The following is a 15,056-nucleotide window of genomic DNA, read 5'->3' as shown; positions in this document are numbered from 1 at the left end:
TCCCCAGAAAATTCATATGTTGGAATCCTTACCCCAATGTGATGGTATAAGGAGATGGAGCCTTTGAAACGTGCTTAGGTCATAAGGGTGAAGCCCTCAAATGGAATTAGTGCCTTTATAAAAGGGACTCCACAGAGCTCTCTCACTCTTGAACCATCATCACATAAGGCTACAAAAGTTAAGTGAGAAGTCTACATCCTGGAAGAGGCTCTCACCAGAACCTAAACACACTGGCACTCTACTCTCAGACTTCAAGCATCTAGAACTCAGAAGTAAGTTTCTGTTTGTTTAGAAGCCACTCAGTCAATGGTAATTTGTTTCAGCAGCCCAAGTTAAAACAGTAGGAAATGCTGTTACAAAGGCAGTTAGCAGAAATAATTTACATAGGCCCTGGAAAATAAACTTAAAGAATTGTCTGTATTCATAGGAAAACATTTCACTGAAGTTTTGAGAAGAGGAATAATATGCTGATATTTTTATTTTCAAAAGTTCTCTGGACTGTGATTTGAAAAATTGATTGAGTAGGTGGAAAACAGGAAGCAAAGAAATCAGTTAAGAGGATGTTGGAATAATAGGAGACATGAATTAGATGATTGCAATAGTAATAGAGAAAGATGTACAGGTTATAGTTCTTTAAGTATACTGACTTACAGTAAATATATTCTATTTTATATTCTAAACTATATTTTTTGAAACTTAAAGAATAATTTTTTTAAAACGGGCTGTTTCAGTGAAAATTGAAAATATATTAATTTTATATTCTAAAATATTTTTTTGAAACTTAAATAAAGAATAATTTTTTAAAATGGACTATTTCAGTGAAAATTGGTCCTAATCAAGATTTATACTGAAATTTTGATATATTGTGTTAAACTTATAAGCAGGGATATATAAAGAATATTTAAAAATAATTTTGCCTCCCTTAAAAATAAATTTTATTAAGTATTAAATACATAAAAATTATATTGCACCTATATAATGTAGACACTAGTAAGAACCCACCTGTGTATCTATAAAATAGGTTAAGAAAGTGACTATTACTTATGTATTCGAAGACTACTGTGTGCCTTAGCATGATATCAAGTCCCTTTTTTCTAAAAAACTTTTTTCCTAAGTCTTAAAACCATTTCCTTTCTGATTTTTATAACTTTATTGAAAAAGAGTCTACATACTATACAACTTACCCATCTAAAGTATACAATTAAAGATTTTTTAAAGTATATTTACAGATTTGTGCAACCATAATCAAGATACATTTTGCAACATTTTTATCAGTATGACCAAAAAAATCCCCTACCCATTAGCAATGCACATTTTTTTTTAAAGATTTTATTTATTTATTCGAGAGAGAGAGAGAGAGGCAGAGACACAGGCAGAGGGAGAAGCAGGCTCCATGCAGGGAGCCCGACGCGGGACTCGATCCTGGGTCTCCAGGATCACGCCCTGGGCTGAAGGCTGCGCTAAACCGTTGAGCCACCCGGGCTGCCCCAGTCCACATTTTCTTCCAATCCCTAGCCCTATGCAACCAGTAATCTACTTTCTGTCTTTATAAGTTTACATATTCTGAACATTTTATGTAAGTGAAATCGGATAACGTGGACTTTTGTGACTGGCTTCTTTTACTTAGCATAATGTTTTCAGGGTTCATCCAAGTTGGAGCATACATTAATCATTCATGTACTTAAAAAATACTTTTGCACATACGTTTATCTAAATATATTGTTCTTTTCATTTTAGCATGTTTTTGAAATTTATACAAATGGAATTATACTGTATATATTATGTAACTTGGTTTTCTCTCTCAACATCGTGTTTTTGATATTCCTCCATGCTAATGTACATAGCTATGGTTCATCAGCTATGGCTCACTGATGCACAATATTCTATTGTATAAATATACCACAATTTATTTATCTGTTCTTCTGTTTATGGGCATCTTTTGCTCCCATTTGTTGCTTTTACAAAAAATTCAGCTATTAAAAAACATTCCCTTACATTTCTCTTTGTACATATGTATAGGCTTTCTAAAAGGCAATGTTCTTTAACTTGTAGGTCAAAGCCAATTAATAGGGCAGTAAACTGACTTAAATACATATAAGTAGCATGCCAAAAAACTAAAAAAGAACAGAAAGTATCAGAATGTCTTCCTTTAGTTAGAATTATTGTTTCCCAAACCTTTTGTAATATATATATATATATATATATATATATATATATATATATATATAGGATTACAATGTAATTGTATTTCTTACTGCGGCTCATGGTCAAAAAGTCAATATACCTTTCTAGGGTATATTACTAGATGTGGTTTATGAGTCATAGGAATAAGCAGATGTGCACCATTACCATATAAAAACAAACCATTTTTGATACTCCTACCAGCAGTATTGCTGCCTATTTTGACAAGGCCTGATGTTGATAGGTTTCTTTTTAATGTTGGTTGAATGACTAGATGATAGACAAGTCAAGTAAAAAAGCAACCATGGTAAAATATTAATGGTAGAATTTAGGTAGAATTTATAAAGGTATTTACTGCACAATTCTTTTAATGTGGTAAATAAAAGGTCAGGGTAAAGCTGCCTTAACTTCTTAAAGTTTTTTTACAAAGCAATACCATACTGGAATATCCCTTCATTCTAACCAACATTCAGCTGATCTTATCCTATAAACAGCTCCGATAATACCACTTCCCCTAATAAGTGTCCAACAGAGTTACTAGAAAAGAATTACATATTTCATCTTGACCAGTTTGGATCAGGGTATCCTCTTGGTATTCTTCATATTTTCTATTCACTATCTTTATCCTGTTTTCCCACTTTTACAAATGTACTGGAACACTGTATAAGCACCTTATTGTTCATTTATATACTGGACTGTTATTTTTTTTTTTTTTCTGTAACTAAAGTATCTTTATCTGTTTGTGCCGGGTGTTCAAGACTCATAAACTTCTGGAGGGCAGGTATGGACTAATACAATGTTATCGTTTATACACTTAATAAATCCATTTTTATATAACAAGGGAAGTTCAGAAAATTGAGCTAAAGTTATCATCTCCACATCATAAAATAAAAAAAAAAAACACAAAATAAACCTTTTGAAAGGCTCTATTTGAAAAAATACATTTTGGATTTATAGAATAGCAATTGATGTATATACCTTGATCTTTTACTAGGTGAACTTTTCCATTGGTTCTAAAAGACTACTGATTTTTTGTGTCTATACAGGTAATCATTAAGTTCTATTTCAACCTTTTCAGTGCTTATACTATTTCTTTCTCTCTTTCACTTTGTGCAATGTTGAACAGAAGTAGCTACAGTAGGACTCTTATTCTTAACTTTAAAGCATCTATTAACTGTATTTGCTTGATCAGGTTAAGGAAGTCCCCTTCTAATCCTAGCTTGCTAAGAACTGTTATTCATAAAATGGGTGTTGAATTTTATTAAATGCTTTTTATAAATCAGTTAAGAAGACTATATGGTACATCTCCTTTAATTTATTAATGTGGTGATTCACGTTAAGCAGTTATCTAATGTTGAACCATCTTCATATCCTTGACATATCCTTGATGTATTTTTTTTTATATATTGCTGGAGTTGGTGTGTTAATATTTTATTTTTGAAGTTTTTTTTTTCATCTATGTTCACCATGATATTACTACACTTCTCATTTGTTTCTACTATTCTTTTCTGGTTTTGGTAGCAAAACTTATTGTAGTCTTATAACATGAATTAGGAAATGTTTACATTTCCACTATTCTCAGGAAGAGTTTATGTAAGATTGGAATTATTTGTTCCTTGAAAAGAATATGGTTCTAAAATGAGTTTAACTGTTTTTTTAAAAATAGAAATTTTTTGAACAACTTTAGACTTACTGAAAAATTGAGAATATTAAAAATATAGAGTACAGGGGATCCCTGGGTGGCTCAGCAGTTTAGCGTCTCCTTTTGGCCCAGGGTGTGATCCTGGAGTCCCGGGATTGAGTCCCGTGTTGGGCTCCCTGCATGGAGCCTGCTTCTCCCTCTGCCTGTGTCTCTGCCTCTCTCTCTCTCTCTGTGTCTATCATGAATAAATAAAATCTTAAAAAAAAAGAATATAGAGAACACATATATCCTGCACCCAGTTTACCCTATATTTAACATCTTAAATCAGTATGGTATATTTTGTTAGAATTAATGAACCAATATTGGCACATTATCATTAGCTAAAGTCCATAGATTATTTAAATTTCCTAATGTCTTTTCTCTGTTGAAGGATCTCATCTAGATTGCCATATTATAATACTTAATTTTCTTTTTTTTTATCCAACAAGCCAAAACTTTATTAATGATAGAAACAGTACAGGGATCCCTGGGTGGCGCAGTGGTTTAGCGCCTGCCTTTGGCCCGGGGCGCGATCCTGGAGACCCGGGATCGAATCCCACGACGGGCTCCCGGTGCATGGAGCCTGCTTCTCCCTCTGCCTGTGTCTCTGCCTCTCTCTCTCTCTCTGTGTGACTATCATAAATAAAAAAAAAAAAAAAAAAGAAAAAAGAAACAGTACAAATTTCAAAAACCAAGCTCCAGTTATTCTTTTGAAACACCAAAAAAAGTCCTCGTTTTATTACGGTTACATTGTTAGTTCCATAATGGTATTTACAATATCATTACTGTTGTTCTTCAGGGCTCAGACTGCCTTTGCTCTTGACACATTTGCTTGTGACATGACCAATTCTGTGTCCTTAATGTCTACACCCATCTCATCAACCTCTTCCTCTTCACTCTCCTCTTGTATAGTTGGAGTCTGTGTGTTTTCTTAGATGTTTGAGACAGCTTCACCTTGAACTTTGAATTTCTCAGCAGCTGCTAGTTGTGCTTGCTGAGATAAGTCCTCGATCTTGGCTTCCCCCAAAACTATGTAGGTATCTGAAGCTGGACTCTTGTAGACATCTGGTTTTGTGATGATAAACAGGATATTATTAGATTTCTGGGCAGTGACTCTTGTAAGCCCTGTAACCTGTTGAAGACCCAGTCTGGACATATAGCCTTTCGTGCCTTTTCACTCTGGCTCTGTTTGGCTTTGCTTTACTGACTGTTTTTTCATCGATTTTAGCTGCTGTTGCCAGCTGGGCTTGTTGTGTGGTTGCTTGTGTGGAATCCTGTTCCTCGAGTTCTAGTACTGATTCATCACTGTCAGATTCTGTTCCAGACCTTGTCTCAGTCTGGGGCTGTGGCAACTCCTGCTCTGCAGCCGGGACAGTTTCTGTGGCTTCACCAGGCATTTTGCGCGGGGAGATTAATTTTCAAGTCTTGTTATGCTCCTCATGGCTTTGACAGTTTCCCAGACTTTCCTTGGACTTAATGGCCTTGAGTTTTGAGGAGTACTGGTCAGGTTATTTTGTAGGGTGCCCATTATTCAAGTTTCTCTAATATTTTTCTCATAAAACTAGAGTTGTGGGATTATAGGAGGAAGACCATAGAATTAAAGTGCTCTTTCATCACATCATAATCAAAGATACAAAAATCAGATCATGATACATGAATGTTACTGACTTTGATTACCAGAGGTGTTTGTCAGATTTCTCCACATTAATTCATTCCCTTTCTATACTGTACTCTTAGGAAGGAGATCATTGTGTGCAGCCCACACCAAGGAGTGGGAAGTTAATATGCCCCCACCTTCAGGGTAAAGTATCTACATAAATAATTTGGAAGTTTTCTACATGAAAGATTTGTCTCTTTTCTCTTAATATTTTTTTAAGATTTATTTTTATTTTTATTTATTTATTCATAGAGATGCAGAGAGAGAGAGAGGCAGAGACACAGGCAGAAGGAGAAGCAGGCTCCGTGCAGAGAGCCCGATGTGGGACTTGATCCAGGGTCTCCAGGATCAGGCCCCGGGCTGCAGGCAGCGCCAAACTGCTGCGCCACCGGGGCTGCCCTCTTTTCTCTTAATATTAACTTATTTAACCATTTATTTTTATTTGTATTTATATATATTTATATGTATATATAAATATTCATGGATATATTGATGGATATTTATACCTTAGGTTATAATAAAGTACCATGACATTTTGTTGTTCGAACTGTTTCAACTTTTGCCATTGGGAGCTTTGTCAGTTGGTTCCTATGTGTCTTTGATATACATTCATCAGTGTGGTTTTCTGTTTTCTTTTTTGAGGACTTCCTTACTTTTGAACACTTGAAGAAACTCCAGGCTTATCTTGTATATTTCTTGCTCCAGTACTGGAATTAGCTATTTGTCTAAGGAAAAATTCCCTTTATTGGTCAATATAATTAAAAACCAAGATAAGGGCATTAGGTAAGCTTGTTGTTACTGAGGTACTATTTCCTTCAGACCCTTTCCAGCAAGAGAGGAAAGGAATATGTGTGCCTGCTAAACTGTGTGTGTGTGTGTGTGTGTGTGTATATATATTTCTATCTATAACCATTTATATGGTTAATATTAATTAACATTAACCTAATGTTAACCTAAACATAATTAAAATTAAATATAATATTAAACTAAACATGAATCCCTAATGAGGTCTCCAACTCTCAACACATAGATCATTCTAGGCTCCTCCTACTGCAAATATGTGCTTTCTCTACTAATGAGAAATGTGGTTCCCGCTATACATCATCTATTTACTTCATTGCTTAAACAAACATAGCAAACATATAGAGTAATATCAGGATTGTTAACCCATACTCCCAACGGATAGAACACCCAGAATAAAGTGCTTATATGTAGTTCCTTTTTCTTTAGTCTTACAAACACCACCTATATCCAAAGTTACAGTAGTCTCCTGCCCCTTATCCATGGTTTCACTTTCTACAGTTTGTTACCCATGATCAACTGCAGTCTGGAAGGAGATGATCCTCTTTGTAACATATCATTGGAAGGTCAATAAGAGCCTAACACTCTGTCACAATGCCTATGTAATTCACCTCACTTCATCACATTACATAGGCATATTATCTCACATCATCATTATCATAAGAGGGGTGAATAGAGTATAATAAGATACTTTAAAAAAAAAAAAAGAGAGACCTGGGGGTGAGACCATATTTACATAACTTTTACTACAGTGTATTATTATAATGGTTCTAACTTATTATTAGTTATCATTGTTTAACTCTTACTGTGCCTAATTTATACACTGAATTTTATCATAGTTTGTATATATAAGAACCCCCCCCGCCCCCAGCATATATAGGGTCTGGCACTTTCTGTGGTTTTAGGCATCCACTGGGGGGGTCATGGAATGAATGTATCCCTTGTGGATAAAGGGAAACTATTGTTTTTAGGTCAGTATCTTTTGCGTCGAGCTCTTTCCGTGAAATTGTTTCCTGTATTTGTGATATACTTAGATTTTCTTTTCAGAGTGTGTATTATTTTTTGGGATCTACCAACTGCTTAAATGCGGTTTTAAAAATATTTTGGCATATGTTAAGCATTCTTTGTGATATAAAGGTTCTGTGAGTTTTGACAAATGCATAATGTCATGTTTCCATATTTCCCCCCATACTATCACATAGTGTTACTGCCCTAAAAATCTGCTCCGATTCATCCATTCATCCATGTCCTTCTTCCCACAAATCCGTGGCAGTCACTGATCATTTTACTGTCTACACTGTTTTACTTTTTCCAAAATGTCACAAAATGGGAATCATATGGTATGCATGGTTTTCAAATTGGCTTATTTTACTTAGCAATATACATTTAAGGATCCTCCATGTCTTTTTGTGGCTTGATAACTCATTTCCTTTTATCACTGAATAATATTCCACTGTATGCATGTACCACTTTTTACTTATCCATTTACCTACTGAAGTACATCTTGGTTGAATCTAGCTTTTGGTAATTATCTTATAAACATTCACATGTGGATTTTTACATGAGCATACGGTTTTGATTCAACTGGGTAAATATCTAGGAGTTCTTTGCTTATTTTGGATACAAGTTCTTTTTTAGATGTGATAGAAGAACTAGATGAAAAAAATTGATAAGGATATAGAAAAAAATCAAAGACACCATCAGTTATCAGGATCTAATTTACATAGAACATTCTACCTGACAGAACAATCTACACTCTTCTCCATTGCTCATGGAACATTCACCAAGAGAGATCATATCTGAGACCATAAAAATAAACCTCAAAATTTTAAAATAATTGAAATCACACAGTGTATTTTCTGACCACAACAGAATCAAATTAAAAAACAATAACAGAACGTTAAGAAGAAAATTCCCATACACTGTGGACCTAAACCAAGTTTATAAATTTCTAGATAACCAATGAAACGAAGAGGTCTCAAAATAAGTGAAAAAAAAAATGCAGTCATTGCAAACGAAAAGAAACATATCAGATTTGTGGGATGCACCTAAGACAGTGCTTCTAATAATACATCAAAAAAGTCGTAAAATCTCAAATCAACAATATAAGCTCCCAGCTTAAGGACAGTATAGAGCAAAATAAACCCAAAATAAGACAAAGAATGAAATCATAAAGGCAAAGACCAATGAAATTTGTGAATGGAAAATAAAGCCAATGAAACAAAAGCCTGATATGGGACCCGATCCCAGATCCCGGGATCACACCTTGAGCTGAAGGCAGACGCTCAGCCACTGAGCCACCCAGGCATCCCAGATGTAAACATTTTTACCAAAATATTAGCAAACAGATTTGAACAATATATAAAAAAGAATGAAAAAAAAGAATGATACAACTAAATGGAATTTATTCTAAGAATGCAAGACTGGTTCTATATGTAAAAAAGTCAATTAACAATCTATCTCACTGACAGGCTAGAAAAAAATAGTTCACATAATTCTCTTAATTTATACAAAATGCATATCAGTATCCATTCTTTGGATACTGTATCCAATACAGTATCCAATGATCATTATCATTCATTCAGAAAAACTTGGAATAGAAACAAGCAGACACTTTCCCAAACTTAAAAGCTTTTACAAAAAGTCTACAAATGGGGCAGCCCGGGTGGCTCATCGGTTGAGCACCTGCCTCCAGCCCAGGGCGTGACCCTGGAGACCCCAGGTAGTCCCACCTCGGACTCCCTGCAGGGAGCCTGCTTCTCCCTCTGCCTGTGTCTCTGCAGCTTTCTGTGTCTCTCATGAATAAATAAATAAAATCTTAAAAAAAAAGTCTACAAATGACATTATGCAAATTGATGAAAGACTGAACACTTTTCCCATAAGATAAAAAAAAAGGCAAGGATGTCCATTCTCATCATGGCTACTGAACATAATGGTGGAAGTTCTAGTTAGTACAACTGGCAAGAAAAAAAAAATCATGCAGATCAGGAAGGAAGAAATAAAACTGCCCCTATTTGTAAATAACATGATTGTACTGAAAATAAGAAAGAATCTTAAAAAAGCAGAGCAACAGAAAATACCCTCCCAAAACTAATTGTACCCTACCCAAACTAATTGTATTTAAGCAAGGTTGCAGTAATAAGATCAATATATAAATTGTATTACTACAAAGAACACACTAGTTCTTGCCAGATGGGAGGGGAGTAGGGTGATGGGTGAATTGGATGAAGGGGATTTGGGAGGTGTATGTTTCAAACTATGGAATGAGGAAGTCCCAGGGATGAAAGGTACAGCATGGAGAATACATAATGTTGAATGGTAACAGATGATAATGACATTTCTGGTCAGCACAGCATAATGTATAAAGTTGTCAAACCTGAAAGTGATATACTACTGTATGTTGAATATATTTCAATAAAAAAATTAAAAATAAAATAACATTTGCAGACTTCTAAGTCCAGTATTGCATGTTAGAAGCCTGGAAGTTGCCACTTCATCCTAATGACAAATAAAAGGCTGAAAGGACTGAAATATCAACTTTTTTGGATTTTTTTTTCTCTTTTTGGATCTTTAAAAATGGGAGATTCAGGGCAAACTACTGTCTACACGACTAGAGAGACCAATAGGCAAAACAGAAAGTTCTGGCTTACTAGAACAGAGACTCACAAGGAAAACAGCTACAGGAAACAATGCTGAGGTGGAAATATCTGAATTGTAATTGATGGATTGCTGGATGCTTGGTATGGACAAGTGGAAGTTAAAAATTCCAGGACAACCCAGTCATAGGGTAGCCTCTAAAATATTGTGAGATTTACTTCACAGAGCATAAAGAGGTTCCTACAGAAGAAAATGAAGAAATATCCTTGTGCTTCCAGCAAGGGGAGAGGAAAGGAACTATTCTGAAATATTGTTAGCATTGTGTTCTTAACAAAGCCTGACTTCAGGGGTAACTAGTTAGCCAGAGCATATTCTGCTGGGATATTATCAGAGCCTAATTGACTTGGAAGAAGCAATATACCCCATCCCTGCTCACTCTAGCCATGCTGTCCCTCTTAAAGTTGGGAGTGATGGTGAGAAAAAAATGAGAAACACTTGTAAGGTGCAAAGTCTACAGGTATAGGCTTACTAAAGGACTGAGACCTAATTGTAGGACTACAGAACACTTCTCCTCCCCAAATCTCATCAGCATATTACTAAAGGACTATTTAAAATAGTTCCTTTCTGTGGAGAAAAAGGAACCTCTTGCACTGCTGATGGGAATGCAAACTGGTGCAGCGACTCTGGAAAACATGATGGAGGTTCCTCAAAAGGATAAACAGAACTACCTTATGATTCAGCAATTGCACTACTAGGAATTTACCCAAAGAATACAGAAATACTAATTTAAAGGGATACATACACCCTGATGTTTATAGCATCATTATCTACAATAGCCAAATTATGGAAACAGCCCAAATGTCCATTGGCTGATAAATGGATTAAGATGGATTCTTCCAAAAGAGAATGAAATCTTGGCATTTGCAATGATGTGGATAAAACTAGACAGTATTATGCTAAATGAAAAAGTGAAATAAGTTAGAGGAAGATAAATACCATAGGATATCACTCATATGTGGAATTTAGGAAACAAATGAGCATAGCGGGGAAAAAGAGAGACGCAAACCAAGAAACAGATTCTTAACTTTGGAGAACAAATTGATGGCTACCAGAGGGGAGATGGGTGGTGGGATGGGTTAAATAGGTGATGGGGATTAAGGAGGGCACTTGTAATGAGTACCAGGTGTTATATCCAACTGCTGAATCACTAAATTGTTTACCTGAAACAAATAATACACTATATATTAATGAATTGGAATTTAAATAAAAACTTAAAAAAATGACCCCAAAAGAAATCCAGTTTCTTTTATCTAGTACACAAAGTACGGCTATCAAGAAAACAAATTACAAGGCATTCTAAAAGGCAAAAAATACAATTTAAAAAGACAGAGTAAACATCAGAACCAGACATGGTGGGGATTATGGAATTATCAGACCAGGACTTTAAAATGAAGATTAATTAATATGCTAAGGACTATAATGGATAAAGATGAACAGATGGGTACTGTAATCAGAAAGTATAATTAAATGAAAGAACTAAAGAGGGAGGCCTGGGTGGCTCAGTGGTTGAGTATCTGCCTTCAGCTCAGGGCATAATCCCGAGGTCCAGCATCAAGTCCCACATCGGGCTCCCTGCATGGAGCCTGCTTCTCCCTCTGCCTATTGCTGCCTCCCTCTCTCTGTGTGTATCACATGAATAAATAAATAAATAAATCTTAAAAAAAAAAGAAATGCTACGCATAAAAAGAATTGAACAGTAATGAAGAATGCCTTTGATGGGCTCATTAGTAGACTAGATACAGCTGAGAAAGAATTTCTGAACTAGAGGATATATCAATAGAACCCCGAAAACTGCAAAGCAAAAAGAATAAAGACTGAAAACAAAATAATAAAATACCCAGGGACTGTGGGACAACTACAGAAGGTATAACATATGTGTACTGGGAATATTAGAAGAAGAGAGAAAAGAACAGAAGAGGCACTTGAAATAATAATGCTTGAGAATTCCCCCAAATTAATGCCAGAGGCCAAATCACAAATTCAGGAAGCTCAGATAACTTCAAACAGGATAAACAGAAAAACAAAAAACAAACCCCAAACTATACCTACACATATAATTTCAAACTGCAGAAAATCAAAGAAAAAAAATCCTGAAAGAAGTCAGAGAAAAAGAAAAATAAAATCCTTCCCTAAAGAGGAACAAAGATAAGAATTACACCTAACTTTTCCTCAGAAGCCATGCAAGCAGGAAGAAAGTACTGAGAAATATTTAAAGTGTTGCAAGAGAACAATCAATTTAGAATTCTGTATACTGTGAAGTTATCCCTTTAAAAGTGCAGGAGCAATAAAAGCTTCTCAAATAAAAATTGAGGGTATTTGTTGCCAGTAGATCTGCCTTGCAAGAAATGCTAAAAGAAGTTTTTTTTTTTAAGGGTTTATTTATTTATTCATGAGAGACACACAGAGAGAGGCAGAGACTAGGCAGAAGGAGAAGCAGGCTTCATGCAGAGAGGCCAATGTGGGACTCGATCCCAGAACCCCGGGATCATGCCCTGAGCCAAAGTAGATGCTCAACCGCTGAGCCCACCCAGGCGTCCCAAAATAAGTTCTTTTAGAAAAGGGAAATAATGAAATAGGTCTTTAAATAGAGCATAAAAGAGGAATAAATGAAAGTAAAATAAAAACTTATTTTTCTGGGGATCCCTGGGTAGCGCAGTGGTTTAGCGCCTGCCTTTGGCCCAGGGCGCGATCCTGGAGACCCGGGATCGAATCCCACGTCGGGCTCCCGGTGCATGGAGCCTGCTTCTTCCTCTGCCTATGTCTCTGCCTCTCTCTCTCTCTGTGTGACTATCATAAATAAATAAAAATTAAAAAAAAACTTATTTTTCTTAATCTTAATTAACAGAATAGTTTATTCAAAATTACAATGCCAATAATATATTCAGTTATGTATACTTAAGTATATATTTTATGTATATATATATATGCTCATATATATAAGTGAAATGAGTGACAGCAATAATACAAAGGATGGGAAGAAGGAACTATGATAACTTTATTATAAGGTATCATGCTATTTGTGAAATAGTATGGTGTCATTTGAAAGTGGACTTGGATTCATTGTAAATGTATATTGTCAACTCTAGGGCAACCACAAAAAAAGTAAAACAAGAATTATAATCAATATGTTAAGAAAGGAGAAAAAAATTGAATCATAATAAGGCTCAGTTTAAACAAACTAAAGGCAGAAGAAAAAGAGAAAAATAAAAATAGAAAAAGAGAATAGCAACACATAGGGAACAGTATTAAATATGGTAGGCACTAATCCAACTACATTAGTAATCATTACAGATGTCAACAGTCTAAATGCACCAATTAAAAGACAGAGATTAAATAAAATAATAAAGAGATTGTTAGACTCCCAACTATATGTTGTTTAGAAGAGATCACGCTAAACATAAAGATACATATAAATTAAATGTAAGTGGATATAGAAAAACATATGCTAACATTGATCAAAAAAAGAAGGAGTAACTATATTAGTTTCAGACAGAGCAGACTTCAAAGCCAGGACAGATATCCATGCTAAAGAAGGACATTCATAATGATAAAGAATACAGAATGATTCTCAAAGAATACAGAATGATCTCAACTTGCATGCACCTAACAATACAGTCTCCAACTTTGTGAGGTAAAATAAAAAACTGCAAAGAGAAATAAGTCCACTATCATACTTATAGACTGTAACACCTCTCTGTCAGAAATGGACAGATACATGAGTATCTGAGTAGAAAATGAATAAGGACAAACTTGACTCAACAACTCCATCAAACAACCGGGTATAACTGACATCTATAGACTACTTTATCCAAAGAGTATACATTCTTCTCAAGCTCATGTGAAACATTTACCAAGGCAGACCACTTTCTGGGCTGTAATGCACACCTCAACAAATTTAAAAGAATAGAAAATTTAAAAGAAATTTAAATTTAAATTTAAAAGAAATTCTACATATTTTCTTTCAGACCACAATGGAATGAAACTAAAAATCAGTAACAGAGAAATGATCAGAAAATCTCCATATACTTAGAGAATAAACAGCACACTTTTAAACAATACTTGGGTCAAAGAAGAAATATCAAGAGAAATTTTGAAATATTTTGAACTAAATAAAAATGAAAGGGGCTGGGGGAATTGGCAAAATATGTGAAGGAGTTTAAGAAGTACAAATTTCTAGTTATAAAATAAATAAGACACAGAAATGAAAATTAAGAAAAATCATAGGGAGAAAGAGATGAAGGAGGAAAGGAAGAGGTAGAGGGAGAGAGAAACTTCAAACTTTGAAATGCAGAGAAAGCAGTGCTTAGAGGGAAATTTATAGAACTGAAAACAAATATTATTAAAAATAAAGATATTAAATCAATCAACTGAATTTCCACCTGAAGAAATTAGAAAAATAAAATAAAATTAATTCAAAGTAAGAATAGGAATAAAATTAGAAATCAATGAAACAGAAAATTGGCAATCAATAGAGAAAAACCTACAAAACCAAAACTAGGTCTTTGAAGTGATAAATAAAGCCCCTAGCCAGGCTAATTAAAAAGAGAATACACAAATTACTAATATTAGAAATAAAAGAAGACATCACTACATTTCCTATGCACATTAAAAAGACAAGAATACTTTGAACAGCTCCATACCCATACATTTGATAACTTAGATAAAAGGGATCATTCTTTCAAAGATGCAATCTGCCAAAACTCACATAAGAAAAGACAATCTAGATAGTCCTATTAACTTCTATTAAAGAAACTGAATCAATAATTAATAATCTTCCAAACAGAAGTACCAGGCTTGAATGTATTCAATAGTGAATTCTACCAAACATTTAAGGAAGAAATTACCCCAATTCTCCAAAATCTCTTAAAGAAGATGTAGAGGGAATACTTTCAAACTCATTCTACGAGATTGGTATTACCCTAATACTGAACCAAGCAAAGACATCGTTAGAAAGAAAAACTACATACCAATATCCTCAACAAAATATTAGCAAATTGACTACAATACACCACAACTAAGTAGGATTAATCATCAGCATGCAAGGCAGGTTCAACATTTCAAAATCAATTAATGTAATTC

At 34.6% G+C, this 15,056-nt stretch overlaps 1 protein-coding gene and 1 pseudogene across 14 annotated transcripts in view; both read right to left on the bottom strand.

Annotated features, from left to right (window-relative positions):
• GPHN (gephyrin) overlaps positions 1–15,056 on the bottom strand; it is a 625,991-nt gene that overhangs the window by 255,129 nt on the left and 355,806 nt on the right. The window lies entirely within an intron of this gene.
• LOC102153021 lies at positions 4,468–7,049 on the bottom strand (annotated as a pseudogene).

Source organism: Canis lupus, chromosome 8, assembly GCF_011100685.1.
Source record: "Canis lupus familiaris isolate Mischka breed German Shepherd chromosome 8, alternate assembly UU_Cfam_GSD_1.0, whole genome shotgun sequence".
Classification (NCBI taxonomy): Eukaryota; Metazoa; Chordata; class Mammalia; order Carnivora; family Canidae; genus Canis; species Canis lupus.
This window is presented reverse-complemented; position numbering and strand designations above follow the sequence as displayed.